The sequence below is a fragment of the Sorex fumeus genome, unplaced genomic scaffold, assembly GCF_029834395.1.
Source record: "Sorex fumeus unplaced genomic scaffold, SorFum_2.1 ptg000037l, whole genome shotgun sequence".
NCBI lineage: Eukaryota > Metazoa > Chordata > Mammalia > Eulipotyphla > Soricidae > Sorex > Sorex fumeus.
In genome coordinates, this window is record NW_026606094.1 from 37,007,938 (window position 1) to 37,015,964 (window position 8,027).

At 39.1% G+C, this 8,027-nt stretch overlaps 1 non-coding gene across 1 annotated transcript; it reads left to right on the forward strand.

Moving 5' to 3' along the window:
• Positions 1-7,520: 7,520 nt before the first annotated feature.
• On the forward strand, positions 7,521-7,627 carry LOC130027824 (U6 spliceosomal RNA). The gene has a single exon (XR_008793051.1). It is a non-coding gene; the product is annotated as a U6 spliceosomal RNA (small nuclear RNA).
• The last annotated feature ends 400 nt before the right edge of the window (positions 7,628-8,027 follow it).

Here is an 8,027-nt window from a genome sequence, read left to right on the forward strand (position 1 = left end):
TTTTTAAAATATGTTTATTTAGTTACTTATCTTGAGTGCCTTAATGTACATTTCTTCTGGGGAAAAATAGCCTAATAATGTTACTACTAAAATAACATAAGTTTATAGCACACCATCTTATTATACAACTTTATTGAATAACATCTCATTGCTATCTTCTCTGAAGGAAATTTAAGATGCACATTTCAAAAATAACTATCTTATTAGCACTGGAAGCCTGAACTGGTGTTTCTCTTCTAAGAGTTAAACATCTTTCAGTAAAGGCCTACCTTCCTTGATTCATTTAGCTTTACTCTTAGGCAAGAATGAAAAGGTACAGCCTTTCACAAGATGCTCTCAGAACAGACTTATCTGTATATAATTATGGCAGTCTCCAAAGAGATAAACTTAGAAAGCCTACTAAAGTCTTTATACATGAAATATATGTGTGTATATATGTACATATAGATATAAACACTCATTTTTATAATAGACTTTGTGTGGGGTCTTGTTTTTCTGATTCAGTTCTTTATTAAAGGAGGAATTTTTACTCAAATTAAGTAAGTCAGTAGAAAACAAATATAGCCATTGGGATGTTGTTGGAAATATTGTTCAATTCCAAATTCCTTGTGGTATAATTAGACTACATTTTTGGCATGCCTTGTAATATACTGTCCTCATGGTAAGTGGCTACTTATATAATTTTTGTAAAATGTTGAGTGTTCAACATAAATTCTATGCTCTAGAGTTTCTTCTTTTACTACTTGCATGCAATAAACTGCATATAATAAAAACATTGATAATGGTGGGGATAATAAAAAATGAAAAATGACAAACATCTAAATATTTTGAATGTTCAAAATGTAAATGAAAATATATTTTTATTTTTAGTAAGCAGTAAAAGCCTCAAAGTTTCTCTTCAGTCATTGCAAATTCATATGGAGAATAATAATTATATAAATTCATATAGATTAGATTTTGACATTTATTAAAAATACAAAATTGTACCTTAATTTAATTTCTGGCATTTTGTTTACCTTTACTCACTCTTGCTTGATGTAACTTATCCTAGTATTACTTTTATACTTTTATACATCTCTGATTTTATTTTTTCTATCTTATCAAAAATCCCAAATTAAATCTTCAATTTTTGAAAAAACAGGTATCCCTTTGTAGACACACCACCTATTAATGTGTGTGGGTCAATATCAATATATATTTGTGGAAAAAAATTACTTGAAAAAATGAAAGTGAACTGTAGTACATAAATACCTTTTGTTAAAATGTTGGTTATTATAAAATTTCATTTAGCATAATTTCCTTAAGGTCCACCATTATTGCTATTCACATGGAATAATGCCATTTAGTTATTTGTGGTTGATTAATGTTCCATTAAATAATTACATCCATAATTATTTGTGTTATTTTATAGATTTATAGATCATATATACAATTAGATACACAGAAGATGAAGCAAAATCATATTGATATTATTTTTAAATCTTAATTTAATTTCTTTTGAATAGAAAACAAATGGTGAAATTGCTTACTACAAGCCAATTAATTAATATAAAGAAACTACATTATTTTAGATTTATTAAGTTGTTGATTAAAATAATCGTCTTGTACATTTTCCTAAAAGATCATATTCATATACATTATCTTGAATTTTATTCATTTATTGTTGTAGCCCACACACCAATAAATGGGTTTAGGGATTAGTTCCTTACTCTGCTCAGAAATCACTCCTGCCAGTGCTCAGGGATTATATATATGGGGGCTGGGGATCAAACCCTAGTAGATCTTGTGCAAAGCCAGATCCCTTCCTGCTTTATTCTTTCTCTAACCTCCATAATCTTGAATTTCAGACTTACAAATATTAACTACCAATGCCTATTAACAAAACCAATAAGTATGTCATTATTCCGATCACATGGTTAATGAGTTAATTTATAAACCTTTCCAGTATGATTTTTAATTTTTAACATGATTTTCTATTAAAAGTTGCTTATCCAGATTCCCTGCACCTCTACCCCATGGATTATAGTATCTACTTCATAATAGTGAAATTGATTTTTAGAATTTATTTAAGGAAGAAAAAAATATTCTTTTTTCAATTCATTTATCTCAGTGGTTAAGACTTTCTTTTTCTTTTTGTTGTTTTGCGGCCACACCAGACATTACTCAGGCATTATTCTTGGCTCTGTGCTCAGGGATCACTCATGGTGAGATATTGGAGATCATATGTGATTCTGAGGGTTGGGGATCAAACCCAGGTCAGCATTGTGCAGGGCAAATGCCCTTCTGGCTGCTCTATAACTCCAATCCTCCATCTTTTAAGACTTTTATACTCATTTATTCTCCATATTCTTCATGCAATATGCTACTGAAGACAACTGTATGTAATCAAAGTATTTGAACTTTCTGTATCACTGTATCACTGTCATCCCACTGATCATTGAATTACTCTAGTGGGCGCCAGTAACATCTCTATTCCTCCCAGCCCTGAGATTTTAGCAGCCTCTTTTTACTTGTCTTTTCCCAACAGTTGGAGGCTCTTTCAGGGTCAGGGGAATGAGAACTGTTGTCATTATTGTATTGGGCATATTGAGTACACCACAGGGAGCTTGCCAGGCTCTGCTGATGTGGGCGGGATACTCTCCATAGCTTGCTAGGCTCTCCGAGAGGCATATATTTATATATTTTTCTCTTTGATTTGTTGCCTACTTTCTGAACCCCATCAGATACGGTGTAGTAATTGTGGAAAATGGGTACAAAGTGTGTCTGGAAAGCGGCCTAAAGTGGCAGTGGTTGGGTAGTGGAGGTCGGCTGCCGGGCTGGGCGCCTTGGGGTGGGGAGGTCTATCATCACCCACCCCACAGCTTGGCTCAGAGTCCTGTGGCATGGTGCTGGGAGCCTCGTTTTATTCTCCCATCTGGGAGGAGCATCCTGAGTTCTGGAAAGACTCAGTGCCAGGCTGTGGGGCAGGTGAAAGTCCTCCCCACCCAAAGGGACGCAGTCCCGGCAGCCGACCTCCACTACCCAACCACTGCCATGCTCCCGGCCACTTTTTCAGTCAGGCCAAGCCTCACGCATGAGTGAAGTCGCAGGGAACCCAGATAATGCAGAACTTCGTGCCCTTGGACTCTGAACTCAACGGGACCCTGGAACAGAGATCCTCTGCCTGCCTTCCCCAGTCTCTGGTGACTCAGGGCTCACACCCATAAGCCACACCCTGCTGTCACCAGATAATCTCCTCATTTGAACTTTAAGAGCAATAAATATACATAGCCAAATGATATTAGATTTTTAACTTAAATTGCAACTGCAAAACCATATATAGTTTCTTTGGTTTCACTAACTCATAAACAGACAGATAGTTTAGCTATTTAGCTATAAAAAAGAAATGAAAAATTCTCAAGTTAAAGTAACAATATAGTCTAGTAGCATCATAACCATATTTTTAAAAATTCTGCTTGTTACAATATTATTTATTAAGTTGTATGCAAATTTTAATAATCAAATTATAACAAGTAAAATTTATTTTTTCAAAATTAGTAAGAGATATTAAACATATGTATCTTCTACTTTAAATGCTACTTATAATACATAGCAAAATACTACGCCATTTGATTTTGATAGAAATTTATGATGTAAAACCCATATAATAAAACCTTAGTAATATTATCTAGTGTTTATGTATAATCAATGTTTACATGGTCAATATAGCAAATTTTATAGGAGTTATTATATTTCATCCTCTGTATTCCCACAATAAACAGGCTATACTATTGATAAATGCTAAATAAATTACATTAGGAAGTTAACTTCACAGAGTAGAAAGTTCAAAATTTGGTGTCTCTGTCAATAAAGTTCAAGCATATTATTCTTGATTCAGTTTCCCCAAATTGCTATGGAAGTAGATTTGTTTTTAGGTAGTGCTTATGGTTAAAGTTTGTGAGTGATAAGATACAGCAAGAGCTATAAAATAGTATTTTGGTCCAGGAACAGCAGATTGAAGAGTCCAGATTCCTCTCAGATCTCATTAAACTGACACATAATATTTGTATTCAGAGTAATAATTTAAGATGTCAGTGGACATAAGTTGAGGTTCTGCATTTTCAAGAACGGAAGTTTATTTTCAGGGAAGCACAAAAAGTGAAATAGAAAAAAAATTGAATTTTTTCTCTAATGTATTCTGTATGTCACGGCCTGATGCTGTATGCCTAGAATATGCAACACCTTTTAAATTGTCTTCTCATATTACTTCTTGTTTGAGTCTGTTGTGTATTGCAGTTGGAGGAGTCATCATTCCAATACCTCAAACCTCTTTGAAGGTAGATGCTAGGTTCTTTACAATAAATCATATAAGAGATCACAAAATAAATAGTTATGGTCTATTTCAGGAATTACACAGTCTCTTTTTGCGTAAGGAGTACATAGTGTTAGAAATAGGCTCTGTTCCTGATTCTGATTTTCACTGCCTAAAGAGTTCAGACATGGGTAGGAATGTAGAGGAAGAAAAAGGATCCTGCTCATTTATGCTAGAAAGCAAGTTATTTAATCCACTACAGATAGATAGTCCTTGTAATACAAAGTAAATATTAAGATAGTATTAGTATCATGGTCTGGAGCGATAGCACAGTGGATAGGGCATTGGCCTTGCATGCAGCCAACATGGCCGACCTGAGTTCGATTCCTCTGCCCCTCTTGGAGAGACCGGCAAGCTACCGAGAGTATCTCGCCTGCATGGCAAAGCCTGGCAAGATACCCATGATGTATTTGATATGCCAAACATAGTAACAACAAGTCTCATGATGGAGACATTACTGGACCCGCTTGAGCAAATCGATGAACAATGGGAGGACAGGGCTACAGTGCATTCAAAGTAATTACTATTCATGTAGATATAGGTTTCCATAGCAATCGGAAAAAGTAAGCATTATTATAACCACTATAAAAGTATCTTCAAAACCATCTTACTATAAGCCTAAGTTACATACCCAACAGAATTTCACAAATTTTTGTATCAAAAGATATGTAGTAGAATGTTCATAAAAGCATTGGCCATAATATCCCTGAATCAATTACATATTTGTAATATATCCATTTAATGGGGCTTATGGACATATTAGATAGTCTAGAACATAGCTAGAACATAAACTTGGCACAAACATGCATATTGTATGCAAGACATGCATATTATGCCAATAGGAATTTTTAAAAAGGGCAAACATACTTTTTGATATTAGAAGGCACAATAGTGTTTTATGAAATTAGAGATAGAAGTAAACATTAGGCAAACATGGGCATTCTTGACCTTAACATGGGATCACGGTCCTCCTGTTGTTCATCGATTTGCTCTAGCAGGCCCAGTAATGTCTTCATTGTGACACTTGTTACTGTGTTTGGCATATTGAATACGTCACAGGCAGCTTGCCAGGCTTTGCATGCGGGCGAGATACTCTCGGTAGCTTGCCGGGCTCTCCGAGAGTGGCGGAGGAATCGAACTTGGGTCGGCCATGTTGGCTGCGTGCAAGGCAAATGCCCTACCGCTGTGCTATAGCTCCAGCCCTAACATGGGATACTTCAGCAAATTTATTTTGTATGAATAAAGTATCCAGGGTGTATGGTGCCACCAGCAGGTCAATCTGTAGCTGTGAGGTGAGTGCATCAGCAGCCTGATGGCAACGTCAGACTTTCAGATACCCCAAAATTGCTGCTGTGCCTTTGGCCAGACCCAAAAACTTGGGACAAAGTTTACCAAGAAAGTAAACAGCCAAAAGTTATGTATGTGGGAGATATACCCACAAACCACCTTCGGCTCAGCTATATAATTGGAGGCCTGGCCTCTCTGGTTCCTGATTGAACTGCTTAATGGCCATGATCCCAGAGTCTCAGAAACGAATCTCGGAACCCAAAAGGCTATTGGCAGAAATGCGTCCTGTTCCTGCAGTAGGTTACTGGAGCTGGGCCACTTCAAGTGGGAATTGGTTTCGTGCCTTGGCCTGTTCCTCCTGGTGGCCTGGTGACCACCATCCTCCAGAGGCCACTGGACAGTCAGGTTTGGGCCTGAAGTGACGAGACACACAGGGCTTCACCCCATGGGGGTGGAGCAGACTCTTTCTCCCCATCCCAACGAGACCCCGAGTCGCTGCCTACAAACGGTCTCTCTGGCTCCTGATCAAGCTCATTAATAGCCATGATACCGGAGACTCAGAAACAAATCTTGAAACCCAGCGGCTTTTTGCAGAAATGAATCTGGAATGCATACAAGGTGGCTGCTGGCTCAGAGCTTATTGGAAAGCCAGGTATGAGCCGGCGGTGATGGGGCAACTGCAGTCTTATGGGAAGGGGGGTGGTACTGGCTCGTCCTTCATGCCCTACCGGGGTCACGAGTTGCCCCCACAAGTGGCTCTCTGGCACGGCCATGGCTCCAGAGGCAAAAGAACTTAACCCAGAGCCCGGAAGCTTGTGGCAGAAAAGTGAATGGACCATGCGTTAAACTATGGCGCCATGCCTCCACAGGAGGTAAAGGGTGTTGCTCCCTTCCACCTTTTCCCCCCATGGCAGCTAGGTGGCCGCCACCTCAGAGCTTATAGGAAACCCAGGTATGAGCCGATGGTGACGGGGCAACTGCAATCTCACGGGAAGGGGGGAAGTACCGGCATGTCCTTCACGCCCTACTGAGGTCATGAGTTGCCCCCACAAGTGGCTCTCTGGCACAGCCATGACTCCAGAGGCAAAAGGATTTAGTCCAGAGCCCAGCAGCTTGCAGAAGAAAAGTGAATGGACCATGGGTTAAACTATGGTGCCATGCCTCCCCAGGAGGGAGAGGGTGTTGCTCCTTTCCGCCTTTTTTCCCCCTGGCAGCAAGGTAGCCGCCGCCTCAGAGCTTATAGGAAAGCCAGGTACGAGCCAGCGGTGATGGGACAACTGCAGTCTCATGGGAAGGGGGGTGGTACCGGCATGTCCTTCAAGCCCTACTGAGGTCACGAGTTACCCCCCACAAGCGGCTCTCTGGCACGGCCATAACACCGGACACACAGAAACCAATCTCATAATTATCTGGCTCTTTGCAGAAATCCAAAATCATGGCCATGTGACATTATATGATTCTCATAACCAGCTATAGAAAACAAAATATTTCGCAATGGCTTTTTAGCAATTCTGATTGTTTGGGGAGAAATTCTAAACATTAATCGTGTATCTTTTGTCGAAATAATGAATGTAATCAATGTAGAGAAGAGTTAAGTAGAAATCATTTGCCTCACAGGCATTTGGAGGGGTAGGAGGATGTATACTGGGGTTCGTGGTGGTGAAAAATTAGTATTGGTGAAAGGAAAGGTGTTTGATCATTGTACGACCGAGACTTGAACCTGAAAGCTTAGTAACTTTTCCCACAGTGATTCAATAAATAAATATAAAAAGAAAAAAATAAAAAAAATTAAGGTGGAGTTCATGCCCAATTCAATCAGCTAATCAGTGACTGAATAAATAGCAGTACTCCTACCAAAAAAAAAAAAAGAATAAAGTATCCAGTGCTCGCTTCAGCAGCACATATACTAAAATTGGAATGATACAGAGAAGATTAGCATGGCCTCTGCACAAGGATGACAAGCAAATTCGTGAAGCTTTCCATATTTTTGTGGAGAATGGGCACTGGTGGAGGGATGGGTATGCGATCATTGTATAACTGAAACCCAAGCACAAACATTTGTAAGTCTACAATTCTACCTCATGGTGTTTCACTAATAAAAATTTAAGGAAAAACAGTGGTAGAGCATTTGCCTTGCACGCGGCCAACATGGCCGACCCGAGTTCGATTCCTCCGCCCCTCTCGGAGAGCCCGGCAAGCTACCGAGAGTATCTCACCCGCACGGCAGAGCCTGGCAAACTCCCCGTGACGTATTCGATATACCAAACACAGTAACAACAGTCTCCAATGGAGACGTTACTGGGCCTGCTCGAGCAAATCAATGAACTATAAAAAAAAAAAAAGAAGAATAAAGTATCCAGGGTCCAGAGATTCAGCCCAATAGATTAAG